At 40.0% G+C, this 17,005-nt stretch overlaps 1 protein-coding gene across 2 annotated transcripts in view; it reads left to right on the top strand.

Annotated features, from left to right (window-relative positions):
- Positions 1–17,005, top strand: part of zgc:112294 (transmembrane protein 17A) — a 36,156-nt gene that overhangs the window by 11,460 nt on the left and 7,691 nt on the right. For both annotated transcript variants that reach the window (XR_008602033.1, XR_008602034.1), the window contains exon 5: positions 14,045–14,349. The gene's annotated coding sequence lies outside the window, so the exon portion shown is untranslated. The remainder of the gene's footprint in view (positions 1–14,044; positions 14,350–17,005) is intronic.

Genomic DNA, 17,005 nt, shown 5'->3' with positions numbered 1-17,005 from the left:
CCAATAGATTTCTTCTTGCTGGAAATGACAAGCAAGTGACATAAGACAGTATGCTGTTTGATGCTAACAAGTTTTGTTAGATGGATACTTGAGGGATCCTTTGCAGGAAACTAACATTGAACATGAAACATTTGTGGGTACTGAAATGTACTGAAGACTTTAAATGAGGTAATAAAAATATTTCTAATATGTATTGTACAAAATATATGTTATAGAAAATATACAGTGTGCAAAAAAGTAGAAAATTTATAATGTAAAAATCATAATGTGCAAATATAGGAATATGTAACATATTTATTGAAACATACATTTGCACTCGTGCATTTCACAACAGTCTCCTAGATTTTATTCCTGCTCAGTAAACAATCTGACAGCGGCTAAGAGATAAGACTTCCTGTTGGATTGAGTCTAGCACCTTGGTGGAATCAGCTTGTGACTGAAGATGCTCTGCTGAATCACCTCCACGGTGTGAAGTGGGCATGTGGGATTTCTCATAACTGACTTCAGTTTTGAGAGCGCCCTCACCTCTGTCGGTGGCTGAATGGTGTCCATTTCAGTCCCGATGATGGAGCTGGCCTTTCTGATCAGTTTATTAATCCTGTTCTTGTCCTCTCCCCAACTCACCATGCCAGAGAACATAGCGCTGGCCACTATAGTCTGGGAGAAGGTGCACAAAAGAAGCCTGTAGGCATTAAAAGACCTTCTTTAGAAAAATGACATTCTTCGCCTTCTTCTATAGCGCCTCCATGTGGGTGGCTCAATGCAGTTTGTTGCCAAGCTAGATTTCTACATATCTGTAGCTGGAGACAAGTTCCACGTCAGTACTTTGAATAGTAACTGTTGCCAATTTGGAGCCTCTTCTTCCTAAAATCCACAACCAACTTTCGTCTTAATGAGCTGTACGTTGTAGTCCACAATAATGCCCCTGTACTTCTTAAATCCTCTCTTAATACAACCATGAGCTGCAGAATCTTCAGAGAATTTCTGGAGAAAGCAGCTGTTTGATCCATATTGAAAGTCCAGTGTGTAAAGAGTAAACGGGTAAGGAGGCAGGACAGTTTTTTGTAGGACATACTATGATCTGCAGGTAAAATAGTCCAAGATTGAGAAGAGTATTCATGAGTTCACCTGCACCCTCCTCATCTTCTTACCAAGCAGCCCTGATTGAATTATATTGAAGATGCTTCAGAAGTCAAACACCAGGATCCTTACAGTTGTATCAGTGTCATGGTCTTTGAGTTATTGTAGTTCTGTTTCCTGTTTTATTTTGACATTACCTTTCCTTGTGTGTCTCTTGCTGTTTTACTTCCTCCCTTTGTCTGTTTCCTTCCTGTTAGATTTCCCTGATTAGTTCCACCTGTGTCTTGTCTCCCCAATCAGGTCTGAGTGTATAAATAGTCATTTCTTCCCTTTTTCTTTCAGTTTGTCCTGTTTCATTCCCATTTTACCTTCTGGATTAGGTACCTTTTTGTCTTTGTGTTCATTGCCTACATTAGCCTACTTCCTTCTGTTGGTTCCATGCGCTCCGGATATTTTGGCGCTTCTCATCGGATTTGTGTTTTTGCATTTGGATTTTTGTTTTTCTTTGGATTAGTTATTCTGAACTGTTCGTTTTGATATTTCCTGAACCCTCGGCCATGTCCTGTTTACTCCTCTGGCATCGGTAAATTTGGAAATATTGACTGATGTTTTCTTTTACCGTCTTGTCTTGAGTATCTGAACACCCCTTGGATAATCAGAGGTGTCCAGATGTGCATGGGCTCTCTGTAGCATGTAGATAAGGACATCAGCTGGTATGCAAATTTTAGGGGATCAACGTATGGAGACACCATGGTCCAGATGTAACTGAGGACCAGTCTCTCTCCAGGGTCTTTATTAAATTAGATAATAAATTTAATAAAAAGGGCCACTACGTGGTAGTCATTGGAGTTGGTGGGTTATCTCCTTTTGGAACCCAGGTATTTTCCAGCATTGGGATCTTTTGTGAAAGGATTTCACACAGCTGTTCCCCAGTATGTCCAGTTCCTTCTAGACCTGGGATGGGTGAGGTGTCATGGGTGATGCTATCATGAAATGGAGGGAAGAGTAAGGGCATCAAGCAACAGGTGGGGTGGTATAGTGCTGTCAGATCTTTATAAAAACAAATTCAGCCAGGTCCCGATCTCTATCAAGCAGCCGTCCTCCCTTCTGCTCTCCACCTGTGATGTTTCTAATGCTGGTCCGTAGCGGCTCACTCCAACCCACTGCCGCTGTTTGGGCTTGTTTCACCTCCACAATCTTCACCTACACTCCTCTCAGCAGTGCCTTTGCTCTTTCCCAGCCTTTTTTCTCTGCTATACCAGGGCTTTCATGTTTCTGGTAAGCCAGTGTTTGATGTTGGCAACCAAATCTCCAGATGGGTGTGTTATCAACATAGAAATTGACGCACTCAGTGAAACAATCCACTGCATTGATCTATGTGACTCACAGAAAGCATTCCAATGACCATATAAACATTTTTACATTAAAGGGAATTTCTAATAATATTTTTAACCGTTCTTTATAATCTGTTGCAAAGTCTTTGTCACTACAACTCTCAACCAGTTTATGTAAACGCTAACTAGTTTTCTGTTTGTCTCCACTGGGATTTTGGTCCACATCTCTTCAGTGTGGTTCTCAAGATCTGTGAGGTTGGACGGTTTCTCTGAAGTTACTCTGGTTTTTGGATCCTTTCACTGATTCTTGAAGGGATTCAGATGAATTCCATGGTTAAAACAGCATTAAATACCATCATACTGGAAATGTCCATGGGACATTTTCGTGCATTTTTGAAAACAAATAATAGGAGAGGAAATGAGTAGAGAAAACAAAAAGAAACTACTTAAGCTCAAACACTTTGGCTGCATGTTTCAGATGATAGTCTTGCTGGAAGGCTCTAAAGGCCAAGTTCTTGCGCAGATGGCCTGATGTTTTTCTCCTTAATCTTAATGTGGTCTTCTTTTCTTGTGATGCTGTTTACCATGACAAGGCATTACCTCACATTGGTGTTCTTGGGGTTAAATGCTCCTCCTTCATTTCACTTAACTAAAGCCACATCCCTGTGTCCAAACAGCTCCATTTTCATCTCATCCAACCAAAGAACTGCCACCGCAAAGCTTTTTTCTTTATCCGGTTGAGGTTTTGCAGTAGTGAGGCAAGTTTTATACACCTGTCTTGGTCAATGTACATGTAAACCAGCCTTCCCCAGTGTCTGCTGGAACATCTGCCTCAAGATTCTGATACCAGAGTTGCTAAGATTCATCAGGACAGTCTTAATGTTGATCCATGGATTCTCCTTGGCCACTCGCACCGCCTTTCTGGTCAGTGCATGGGTTACTTTGTGCTTCTTACCACACCCTTTCATAATTTTTTTACACTGTGGAACTCATTGTGCTCTTTGATAACACTTTACACTGTGCCACCTGGTACTTGAAAACACTTGGATATGACTTTATAGCTTTTCCTCATCAGCCACAGTATGAAACTCTCTCAGTGATGGATCAAAATAGCAAGCTCACAGAGTTCTGTCATTTTAGCCATGAATTTCAACTGACTAGTGACTGGAGAACTGCTTCATCAGCTCCTTTCAGTTTGTAGTGTAGTAAACTGCTCGAGAAATCACCAGGAAACGGTACAGAAGCTGCATTTTCTCAAAAGTCTAGCATTTTCAGGGAACATGAATACTATTGTAAATTACAATTTTGGTTAAAATGCTTTAAAAAATGGAGGAAGAGTTAAAATTTATCTCTACATTTCTAACACAGCAGATTACACCTTTAATTTCTCAAAATGTTTGTGTCATTTCCAGCCAGAAAATTCACTATAAAACTAAATGTGGCACCGGTATGAGTAAGTCTGGGTTTAACGGCGTGTCTAGTTTTGTTGTTGTGCCAGTTAAAATGTTTTAATTGTGTAAAGCTTCCTTGTAATTTGGGTCAATCCAGCCTGCAGCTTTGTGTACCTGCTAATCTAGAAACAAAATCTGTTAAACAAGCAACACATTGACACCTGACCCACGTTTGTGGCCCCATGCTATTATTCCATGAAGTGTTTCCAATAGCAACTGAAGGAAAAATACTTTCAAGAATATACTGTGAGCCTCAATTGTTGGAATCCTGCTGGGAGTGTCTAGCTGCGAGCCTGCTGCTAAATCCTCTGGGATGCTGTTCAATCTTTCTCACTCATTTTGTGAGATGTGGCTGGTAGGACATGCTCTCTGCAAGGAAATGGGAATATGATTGTTGATGGGAACACATGTACAGATCCATTATTCGACGCCGTTCCTATGACCCAGCTGCTTCGCCACTCAAATCAGAGAAAATAAGCAGAGAGGGCCTTTTTAGGGGCTACAGAATGCATATTGTGCAATTACTGACTCTAACTGGTATTGGGCCATGAAATTCAAATCTCATTCATAACCCACTTATATTGTCTCCATCTTTACAGCCAGTAAAAAAAAATGCAACATCGTACTGGCAGGAAGGAAATATTGAAACTCGGACGGAAATTGGCAACTGGATATTTTCAATTTGGGTCTGATTACCTGAGAGAGGGGGAATGGCAGGGCAATTCACTGCTCCTGGGGGCTTAAATGGACACTCATCATACAGTACAGATGAATTTTATATTTTTCCTTCAGTAGCGGCAGTATTACATCTGCAGAGCTTGATGACACGGGAGAATTGTCTGCCTTCGGAGCAAATCACAAAAAGGCTGTTTAGGGTTTTTTTATTTTGCTATAATATGAGGAATTTGAATGGAGCCATTTGCAAGTTACCTGAATTTGCTCTTAACATGAGAGGAAGGTTTTATTTGACTGCGTGAGCTGCAATATTTTTACATGCTCAGATTGGGTTTGCAGGAACAGATGATATACAGTAAGAGGAAAGAACTGCTTCTGTTGAGCCTCATGCCAGGCTGGAGACTTTATGTAGATGTTAACATAAAAAAAGATCTGATTTTAATGATGTGTTCTTCAAAAATACAGATTCTGACTGACAGTGAGAAGTATGTGTGACATTGTGTTGAACAGGTGTCCCATTTATCTTCAAAATCTCAAGACACATGACACAACTTCAATAGATGAACAAGATGTCTTCAAGTCACGTTTATTTATAGAGCACCTTTCAGAACAGCACATGTTAACCAAAGTAGTGTGCAACATTTTTAAGGACAGACACCGAATGGGGAGAAGCAGGAAACTAGACAATCCATCAAAAATGAAGTATACAGATAGGAAATAATAAGCAAGTTTCTATTCCAGCTGGATTATATGCCAAGTTGAAGTAATACATGAATGGTCTATGTTGGAGCAGATCTCATAGGAAACAGTTAAAGTTTCAGGGCAGTTGCCAAAAATGTGCACTAAATGAACCGCCAGAAGTATCTGATCAGCTGCCTTCAGGACAAAAAAATACAAGATATCTTGGGCATTGCTCATTTAAAAACTTTTACACATAGTACAACCTTAAACCCACTTATGAAATACACAGACAACCAGTGAAGTGAGGCTGGAATAGGAGAAAAGTGGTCAGTTGAAGACATGAGATGGATAACATACTGACACAGAAATCAGATGAAATAAAAACATGCATGACTACCTGGTTTTGGCAAATTGCTCCCAGTTTTACTGAATTTCGCCAGAATATTCCTCTTTGTATGAGTACAGTTGTCTGTGGAGTTGTGGGCATATATTTAAAACCAACACAGGATGCACACAATAATGCAAAAAAATATTAGTGACAAGTCAGTTAAACATGAAAAATAACAAGTATTCTTGCAAATATACAGTAATTTCGAGCAAGTATTTTGAGGAATGACAGTAATAAGTGACTTTATATTCTCATAGCTTTCATTTTGCAGCTCCAGGTTTTCAAGACATATAAAACACAATAAAAATGGATCTTCATCATGTAAGATCTTTAAATGCGAGGACGCTATGCTCCTCTTTGTCTCTTCTGCAGGTGTTGAGAGTGAGACTGTTTGGTCTTTGAAGACAAATAATATTATTGTTCATGTGTCCTGGACTTCCTAGAAAGCAGAATTAGTATTTAAGAGCATTATCCACACAAAGTAAGGTCCATTGAATTTGTTCCACATCAGTGAGTGAGGAAACTGCCATTGTACATATTGATAAGGACTTCTCTGTTTATAAATGTCTCGCTTCTGCTTCAGGTTTCAATTGATTCCTGCAAAGCATCGGAGTGTACGAATGGGGGGAAAAAACTGCACATGCACTGGGAGCGATGCATAGCCTTCCTAGAGTTCCCAAGAAACAAACATTTTTAGGCAAAACAGAAATGTTTCTCCCTCAAGTCTAGCTGCAGCCATTCTTCTTCTCGGCTTAGCAAAATCTAGCCAGGACTCTTGCCAGCAACCATAGTTCATCCATCCAGCACTAGAAATTGCAATTCCCTCCACCATTACAAATAAAATTTAACCACACCATAAAAGCAATCCATCTGCCTGTCAAATCCCTTGTCCTTGGTGAATTCTACAAGTAGCAGTTGTTACTGTAACACTTGTGGGGAAACGAGGCCCATCTGAAACAAAGCCAAATCAAGGAGTAGTAGTCAAGGCCACTAAATACAATAAAGAAATCTGACAGATGCTTTAACTGTAATGGATATCAGCCTGTGACCTTTTTCAGCTGCAAGGACAATTACAGTGTGTTTGCCATAGTGAAGTAAGATGAAGGACACAAGGTTCTTGCCTAACTGAATCACAGCAGCTCAAATTGAAATGTGCAAAAGACAAAATCATCCCTTCTTGATTAAATAACTGCCTAAATGAGAATCTACAACCAGAAATTTCATCCAAACAAACCTGGGCTTGGGCCCACTTTGCTTCCTTAGTTCCAGACTAGCAAATACAAACATGTTGTTTTGAATTTACTCACTTTATATTCCACGATTCGCTGAGATCCAGACTTCTCTCGGCTACCAGCAGTTTTCTTCACACTCACCGGTGCGTGATTTTGCCAGCATTGCAGCTTTAAACTAATTTGTTTGCACCATTACTGAGTCCATTGATTTGATTTGTGGACGGATCGATAATTCAAGGTTTGTTAGACAGTAACCACTCTGAACCGCGGTGAGTGCAGTTCAACCTATAAAAGCGCAGATGACAAAAACACTGTACTTGAGCAGGTGTGAATTACACTTCAGCCGTTCATCTAATCAAAGGGTTTGCAATCCAGTGAGGATGTGGGGGTTAATCATTTCTATCTCAAGGACACTTCGTGTGACACTTGATGGATCTACTGTAACCTTGGCTGTCGCAGAGACATGAACCGTCTTTCTTTCATCACCTTTGAAATATTCCTGCTTCAGGCTTGCAAAGAAACACAGGGATGTTTCTAAGAGGCTTGACGGCATCATAAGCAGTTTTCTTCTGTAAAAAATAATTTGATCTGTGTAGGTTTGCTGACATTAGACTGCTCAACATGTCAGTGGGAGGGTTATGTGACCAATTTGTGTAGCATATAGAATGTATTTATAAAAGATGGATTTAGTATCTGGATCTGAAAAGTGATAGTCTCACTCACCAGATGCAGATAATTTGTAAATGCTTGCCATTGGCCGCTCATTTCATGCAGCCTTCTCCTCCTCTTCAACTATCATTATCATTTCTAAATCCACTTCACTATGGGAAACGACAACCACTTTCAGCGCCAGCACTCCCGCTAGTTTTTTTTTTAGTAAATTATCTATTTTAATAGCAGTTCTCATCTTCCTGCATGTATATGTTGAAGCCACATCCTTCGCTTAGCTCCACCAAATACAGCTGTGATTGATTTAGAGAAATACAAACCAGCCATTTTGTATTCCCCCCATAACAGAATGATAATCAAGTGCATCCAGACCATTATAGAACAAGCTGGCTAAGCAGCACAAAAATGCATTTCTTTAAACAACCAGCAGGCGGCGACTTGCCTGGTTGCAACAACACATTAAATTATGAAGAAAACTTTGAAAAAATGAATCAACTTCTCACTTGATTTGCTACCTTAGTAAACATTTTTCTAATAGGTTTATGGTCTCAATTGCTTGTTTCACGTCTCTTTCAATACTTCATGGTGTTCACTTTGTAAGTTATGTTCCCGTTAAGAGAAAAATTGACGATAATGCTGGGTATGTTTTTAGATAAGGGTAGCTTGTGGATGACAACTTGCTATCATATCGCTGGAAAAGTGTTCTTGAAATTCACATCTGACTCGCTATGTCTGGTTTCCAAAAGGAAAAAAGGCACCGGCTTGTTAAATTCAATTCTTCTAAACAGCAGTTAACAAACCAGTGGCTGATCACATTTGCTATGTCCATAGTGAGCTATTAAAATACATTTTCTGCTAGGTGACTATGGACGTAAATGCTGTTCTTACTTTTACTGCTAGAACATCACTTATGTGACAATAGGCCCATTGCAGTAGAAAATGACTGCTGAAAACATTGTATATTCAGTATAATACCACCACACAGGCTTAAAATGCCTTCAGTGGTCTCAGTTGGACCTGTGAAGGTTGCTCAGCAGTCGCTGCTCTTATGGGAATTGTTCACTTTCCAGAGCTGAGTCTTAACATTTAAAGGTTCCTGCTTGTAATTGTTCAGTAATCCACTTTACTACTAGCTGTCAACATATAGCTCACCATGACTTTCTAGCATGTCGTCTCCCACTTGGTTGTTTCTGGTCCCTGTTGATCGCCTTTCAGCTACATTTAAGTAATTGTTTGGTACCTTCAGAACAGAAAAAACCCTCTGCTGTAGGTGTTCACCCAAACTCCCTGCTCTCGACTCAGCTCCAAATATGTCCCCGTAATGTCAGAAACTGATTTTCACACAATTGATGCTCCTTTTCCCACCCTTAATTAAATCCTTTGTAATCTTTTAATTATACACACCCCCATACATAGGAAACGAAAGCGTGGAGCAGATACTCTATTAATTTATCATGCAATTTTTCCCACCCTAACAACATACTGTGTTTTGATGTAACCTTTCACTAGCAAGGAAAACTTCATCAGAAGCCATCATGAAGTTTGATGCAAAAGAGTGTTAAGTTTGGTGATGACTGAGTTGAGCTGATGTGGTGTGAAGAAACACTTAAGGATCAGCAGTGGCTCCTGGGCCGGCAGACCCCCTAGGAAAAGGAGGAGGCAGAAGGGTGGGGCACATGAACGAGAACAAACAAGTGGGGAGGGCAGAGTAGTATGTATAGACGTACGACAGGAAGGGGAGGGTTTGAGGTGTAGTCCTGCTCCTGAACTTCAGCTAAAGATTTTATCTCCATAGCATGGATACTGCACAATAAAGCAATGTGGTAAAGACAGAACAGCATTGCACTCTAAGTGAGAAATCAGTTAGCTTTCAACTCGATCTTCGATTGGCTGCTCGGTAGATCACTGCTAATACCAACAGCAGCAAAGGAAAACACACAAAAGGTGGGAACCTTTTAAACTTGTGCACTCTGGGTGAAAACAGGATGTGATTTAATTGAGCAGACAAAGACAGAATCTTTCACCTAGAAGGCTGAGATCCTTTGGTCACTTTAAACATCTTCTAACACCACATGCAGTCATGCAGAGAGCTCCTATTCCAGTCGCTCAGGTTACCTACTGATATCTTTAAAGCAACTCCCTTGAGATCTTCCTTAGGGGGAAGTGATATTATCCTGCATTTTTTAGCCACAGTGGCTGCAGAACATCAAAAGTTCTGCTGTGTAGTTTCACAGTGTGGTACTTTAACATTCTGAAAAAAACATGAGAAATGTCTCAGCACTTTTGCTAAAATCTAGCAAGTGGGATCACCCTATGTTTTTTATGGATTGGACATCAAGAAGTGCATCTATCTGCATCACATATCACTTTGGAGGGTGTTTTTTTTTTCTTTATGACAGATGGAGCAAAGAAAAGCTTGATCCTAAATCTGTCCTACATAATACAGTGTCAGAACTACTACAGTGTACAGTTCTCCTGGTAAAGCATCAAATAAACAAATCTGAACGTGTCAGTATTCCGCTGTCGAATCTCGATTTGGACAACTTGCCTAAGAAGTCGTCCTTTTCCCTCTTCATCTCAATGTGGATCTAATTTCCCAAACCTTACATTTATATTGGATGTTCTGTATGAAGTTGGAAGTCTTCAATTAAACCTCCCACCGTTAGTGGCTTTTGATGAATCCTTCCTTTGTTCTCAAAAGGCATTTTGATGATTTGACTGTGAATATAAATATGAAGGCTCATTTGGGCCTCCTCTATTAAACAGCAGAGCAGCACTTCCAAGCTGTGATGAAGCAATCGCAGGCCTGCCAGCATTTTGATTCAAGCTGTACTCTGATATGCGTTTGAGGTGCGTTCTGACAAAAGTATTAAAGCCTTTTTCTTTTGTGGGATTCGCTGAGGATAAGAGCGGTTGAGGTACTTGATCGGCGTGTTGCAAGTATGTGGTGTGTGTGTTTGCTCGAACGCTAATTAATTTCTGAATAATAATTTATTCATTACCCAAACTCCCATAAAAAGTGCTTGCTCGAGCAGTATTTTCTGAATGTTCTGCCTGTGTGTTTGCAGTGCAAACACAAACAGGAAGCCACTGAGCTTCTGAGAATTCTCCACAGGAGCTTATGGGAAAACATGCGTTAACTGTGATCGTTAGCCGGATGATGGAGCTGCATCCAAGCTGACAAACAGTTGAGGGAAAACACGGCGGAGATTGGAGGGGGGAAAAAAAAGAAAGAAAAGGAGTTGCTTCCAGGCCTGACAGCTCTTCAAGCGAAGCCCGGCACCATTAAAGAGATAAAAAGCGGGAAATATTTGACAATCAAGATATAGAGATTAAAATTTATGATCAGAGAGGGCACAACTTCCATCTCATCCAGCCACATTTATCATCACCCTTTTCATGAAATATTTATACAGGCTTATAGTGAATAATGATTTGTTTGTGTGTGTTTTTTTTTGTTATTACTCCGTTTAAAATCAAGCCACAGGTATTCTGACCACAATGTCAAAGAAAAATGATGTATTGATATTCACTAGCTATTAAACTCTTTTAAAGCCCGCAGTTAATGCCGTCTTAATCGTCTCATGCATATTCTTAATGCTCTGCTTAGTATTTTCTACCCACGGGCCTCTGGTCGACTCCCAGGGAGACAGCAGCTTCAATTCAATTAAATCTCCAAGTTCTGTGACTCCTGATTCAATCAAGGTCTTGGCTCGGGTCCATAAGCATGACGTGAATGATAATACCACCGAAGACAATCGCAGAGACAGACAGAAACATGACACCATGGAATCTGGAGGGCAGGATGGAAGTTTATGGCAGCAAAATAAATTAAAAAACAGTGAGAGCGAGCATATGCTTATAAGTCACTGCGGTGTGACAACCACATGTCCGAAGACTGTGCTGATTTTTCAGTTTGAGTGCTCGGAGGGAAGGTTGGGAGGGAAATATCTTCTCCTACTGCTGCATTGTGTATTGTCACGCGATGACAGAGAAAAGAAACACAATGGTAACCTGACAGCAGACTGTATGGAACTTTTCCTGCACTGCCACTACGGCTGCATAAGTCACAATTACAGGATCGGCCGACAAACTGAGGCGTTCAGGGGGCATCGGGCAGAGCAGCTCCAACGTTTCAAAGCTCACGAGTTCAACTTTTCCTCATTAGTGGACTTTCTTTTAAAAGTTGCATACTCTCAGTTTAAACTTTGCTTTATTATGGGAGATTTTGGTACCAAAGGTCCCGCACACTCACAAAGCTGTTGCCGTTAATTACTGTGCCTTGACTACACCTTTGCTCCCCACAATTATGAGTAAAAGTCTTCAGTTTTAGGTATTTTTTTTGATGGTTCAACTTAGCCAACATAAACTAGAATGAGTTTTAGGTGATTGATTGTCAATATGTTTTTACTTTATGTATCATGTTCATATGGCTGTCTTCTTGTATTCATTTTTGCCATTTCCTCATTGCATTTATATAATGTACACTGTTGTGTGTTAACTTTGTGTCTTCCCTCGTCTTTAGTTTGTGCTTTGTCCTCATTGCACCTCTCTGCAGGGATTTCTGGCTCTAATTCTACAAAGTTCTGAGCTGTAGATTCTGGTACCAAGTTTTCTAGTGTTTTTTTTTCTCGTTTTATTACTCCGCCAAGGAATGGCGAAGTTATGTGATGATCAGCGCACGTTTGTCTGTGAATCTGTCTGTCTGTTTGCTTGTCCATGTGAAACATTACTCAAAAATGGACTGATGAATTTGGATTAAATTTTCAGGGGAAGTCAGAAATCACACAAGGACCACATTAAATTTTCACAGTGATGCGGCTTATAGTCTGGATCCACAGCTTTGTGAAGGATTTCCCATTGCCAGATATAGCTGCCGGCACGGCATCGCTGTTGGCATGACAACAAGTGAACACTCGGTCAGTTACCTGCTGATGATCACGATTGCGATCCTACTACAAATTGACTGTGATTTATCAGCTGGAAATGATAAAAAGAGCAAATGATTAAACTGTGGGGATATTTCTGAGTCCCATCAATTCCTGCCGCCCGCTACATATTTAAGTCACACAATGTAGCAAACCCCAGCCAGACAATGGTGAAGCTCCTGATCTTTCACAAAGCCTTGATTTACGTTCAGCCGTCAGCCTTATATTGAATATAAATTCACCTTTCCATCCATCACTCTTTCCTTTAGGAAACACCATGAGAGCTTGTCTCCATTCCAGGTAGGAGCTTCTAAGTTTAGACACATCCGTTGCTAGACAGCAACAGCGTGGAACTGTTTTCTTTCATCGTCACGTGAATTTTTGGACTTTTCGGCAGCATCTTCGTCATGTGAAGAAACCACTTCTTAGATAAACACTTCCTGTGCCGCTGGAATGGTGACAAAATAAAAGCCCGTAACATTAAAAATATGCCTTCAAAATAAAAGCATGGAGGGAATGGTTGTTTTAACACTAAAGGGTCTGTATAGCACTTTACTATACCCAAAGTGCTTTACAGTATACATCAGATTCACCCATTCACACACTGATGGCGGAAGCTGCCATGCAAGGCATTAACCATGACCCATAAGGAACAGTTAGGAGTTCAGTGTCTTGCTCAGAGACACCTGGACATGAGCGTTCCAGGCCAGGGATCGAACTAGTAACCCTCTGGTTACAAGACGGCCACTCTATCCACTGAGCCATGTCGCCCCACTGACAAAACAAAGACTGATTTACATGCAATTCGGTATCCATCCGTGACATCCAAATGCATAACATATGCCTGTGCTAAGCACAAGTTTAAATTAAGTCCTTCAATTAAATATTTTACAAGTCGGAAATGACACTTCAACTGAGCAGTCTTGGTGGAGTACTGGCTGTCTGAACGCTCCTCTAGTAGTTTAGTATGTCATCCAAAATGTGGAAAAAAAGTCATAGTTTAGTATGTCGTCCAAAATGTTGAAAAAGACGTTATAGTTTAGTATGTCGTCCAAAATGTGGAAAAAAAGTCATAGTTTAGTATGTCGTCCAAAATGTGGAAAAAAACGTCACAGTTTAGCATGTGGTCCAAAATGTGGAATAAAGATGGCATATTTTAGTATGTCGTCCAAAATGTGACTAAAATGTCATAGTTTAGTATGTCGTCCAAAATGTGACAAAAACATCATAGTATAGCCTTTGATCCAGAAAACGTTGTTATGTCCTGGCTGTCTGAAGTAGGTGAGGAGCAACACAAAAACAGTCCAAACGCTGGTTTCCAGAGGGTTAGACGAGGATTTATTTGAAAGAGTAAGTTTACAACAACACAACATGTGAGTGGGTTAAAAACAAATGGGTGTTAGTAAAGTAAAAATAAATAAACAGAACTAAAAGTGAACTTCATGTTGACATTGATGGGCATTCCAACCAGGAACAAAGTAAAAGATAATCAATACAAAAAAAACCTCTTCCTGTTCACCTCTTAAAACCCAAAAACACACCTCAGTAGCAGCCTAAACTAAAACTACCAATGTGTTCCCTGTTTTCCTTTGTGAACAATTCAAAGGTCCCTCTCTATCTCCCCACACATCCACCAACCACTGGAACACATATCCAAAGTTCTGCTGGACCAGCTCAGCTTCCCCTCAGAAGAAGTGCTGCCACCTGACAGATGAAGGAGCCTTTTGAGAGGCAGCTGGCATCGTGATTGGACTGTACTTTGGTCTGTTCCAATCCAGCTTCAGCTCCAGAGACGGCAGGCGGGACGAGTCAACGGAGGCCTGGTGGATGAAGACATGCAGCTGAGAACAATCTAGAAAACAACAGAGGAGGAGTGCAGCAGCCCAGGACCAGAACAACCAGAGGAGCATGGTATGTCTCTTAGAAAACATCATAGTATAGCCTTTGGTATGAAAAAACACCATCATATACATCATAGATTGTACAAATAACAAGTCAAAGGAAAGAGACATACATTGTAGAATTGTAGTAATTGTGGGCTGACTGATTTACTGATAGTATTTTATTTTTTACTGATTTACGGTAATAAATACATTTAAAAATGGCACTACTTTGGCTCTGAACCTGTATCTACCTGTGGTCACTCTGTCTTGTGGAGTGATTTGATTGGTTATACATCACAAATAAAACTCCTTTAACTTCTTGCTTTGCTAACATCTGTAAACAAAACAAAAACGTATCAACAAAGTTTTCTGTTAGAGTTTGTGTTCTTCTGAGTTTAACTCCAAGATTTTAAATACTTTCATTTACTGCAAATGAATATCTACTCCAAATTTCTCACTAATAATCATTATCAGCCTTAAAAACCCACAAAACACCCCTCTATACTGGACCACACTTAGTACAGTCCGGTTCCCCCTTCTATAAATCTACTTGGAATCTTCCACTTCCTGTTTGTCAAAGTGGCCTTCTACCTGGACAGGTTTTGTTGGAGCTCATGCAACAAACATTTTGGGTAACTGCACTTTAATATGGATGGATGACACTGAATTAGAGTCTGTTTTAATGAGACTGAGTTCAGATGTGTAGCGCTGTCATTAAATAGTAAATTATTTCTCAGAATTCACAGAGAAAAGTCTGAAATGTTTGCTAGGTTAGCGTCCCACATGTTCTTTGGCTAAGCTAAAGCTAACTCTCTCCAACTTCTGGATCTCTTGAGTTGCTTGTTGTTAAAATATCTTGCTGTAGGTGCTGAAGCTCAGAAAGTCTGAGATGTTTGTTAGAAAATAAGCTCATTCTCAAGTCTTATCTGAACTGTCCTCTTTTGTTTGAACTTTCCCTAAACTTAGCAGTTAATGACAGAGCAGCACATCCAGACTCAGTCTCATTTATGTAGAGATTAAACTTCAGTGTCATTCATTGATGCTAAAGTGCAGTTTTTCAAATGTTTGTTGCACATGCTCCCGACCAAACCAGTCCAGGTGGAAGACGATGTGAAGAGAAAGCTCCAGAGGATGAATATCACATATTTACGTTGGAAATAAATGTCCTTTAATGAGACATTGTCATGCAAAAGTTGGATTTCCCTTTAATGATGTTCAAATCTGTGTTGAGTGTTTTGTTGATGTTGGTTTCTAAATGTTTTCTGACACTCGGCCCCAAAGATTAAAACCTTCTACGGCTCACAAGCTGCAACAATTCACACATTATCAACTATCTTTCTGACTAAACTAAGATAAAAAGTGAAAAACTGCCTGATTCCTGCATCATGAATGTAAATCTTTTTGGTTTTTATGACAGTAAACTGAATATATTTGGGTTTGACATTTTATAAACCAAAAGAAGAAATGAATTAGTGGAGAAAACGATCAACAGATTAATGGACAAAGAAAATGTGTTTTCCAACATATATGGCTGAATTACTCCAACATTACAAGATACATACACTTTTAATTCAATTTTATTTATATAACGCCAGTTACAGGTCAAATTGTCTCAAGACGCTTTATTTTTATATTTTTTTGTCATATTTAAAATGACAAAGTAAGAAATTTAAAGCTCTTAACTAATCCAATTTATTATTTGGTTTTTAAGACACTAATGGACAATTAAAATAACTTTCTCCACTAAAACTAATAAACATGAGGTAAATAGAAGGAACAGTTTTAAATATTGCAGTCCCACGACGACAAGAATAAAGTTTGTCAACAAAAACTAAATCTGCTGGTGGATTCCATTAAAGTCCTAATAAATGATAATAAAGTGTGATACTAAAGGTTTGTGGTGCTAAAAATGTCCAAGTAAAGATATGAAGTTGAACATCTGGATGGAGGTTGATAAAAGTTGACGGGACGTCATTTCTCTGGAGCGACTCCATGGATTTTATGGATGGTGGTTAAAGACCTGCTCTTCTAGTGGTCTTCCTTCTAGTCTCTGTAAAAAGTCAGTCCATCCTGGCCGACTTCAATTCAATTCAATTCAATTTTATTTATATAGCGCCAATTACAGTCAAATTGTCTCGAGACGCTTTACAGAACCCATATGCCTGAACCCCCAGAGCAAGCCAAAAGGCGACAGTGGCAAGGAAAACACCCTTTTAACAGGGAAAAAAAACCTCGAGCAGAACCCGGCTCTAATGTGGGGGGACCCATCTGCCTGCTGGCCAGGCGGGTTGAGAGGGACAGAAGAAGTCGAGAGGTAGAGATAGAGGGGTAGAGGTAGAGATAGAGGGATACAGATAGAGGGGTAGAGATAGAGAGGTGGGGGGTGGGACACAAGGACCATAAAACACAGCCACCTCACTTCAACACCTCTTCATGACAACTTGTTCTGCCTCTGACCTGGTGGAAACTCCAGAAACTGGGGAAAACCCGTGGAGACTCGAAGAACTCGTCGGGTGGGGGAAGGTGTGGTGGGTGGTGGGTGGAGGTGGGGGAGTAGCATTTTTTTTTTTGACATAGTATAGTAAAGCCTTTTTTTGCGCCTAAATTCATGATGATTTTTTTTCAAAGAAAACCTTTCTGGAGTGTTTTTCACGGCCTCCTTTACATTATTTCATCATATGGCA

This window comes from Amphiprion ocellaris, chromosome 6 (assembly GCF_022539595.1).
Source record: "Amphiprion ocellaris isolate individual 3 ecotype Okinawa chromosome 6, ASM2253959v1, whole genome shotgun sequence".
Classification (NCBI taxonomy): Eukaryota; Metazoa; Chordata; class Actinopteri; family Pomacentridae; genus Amphiprion; species Amphiprion ocellaris.
This window is presented reverse-complemented; position numbering and strand designations above follow the sequence as displayed.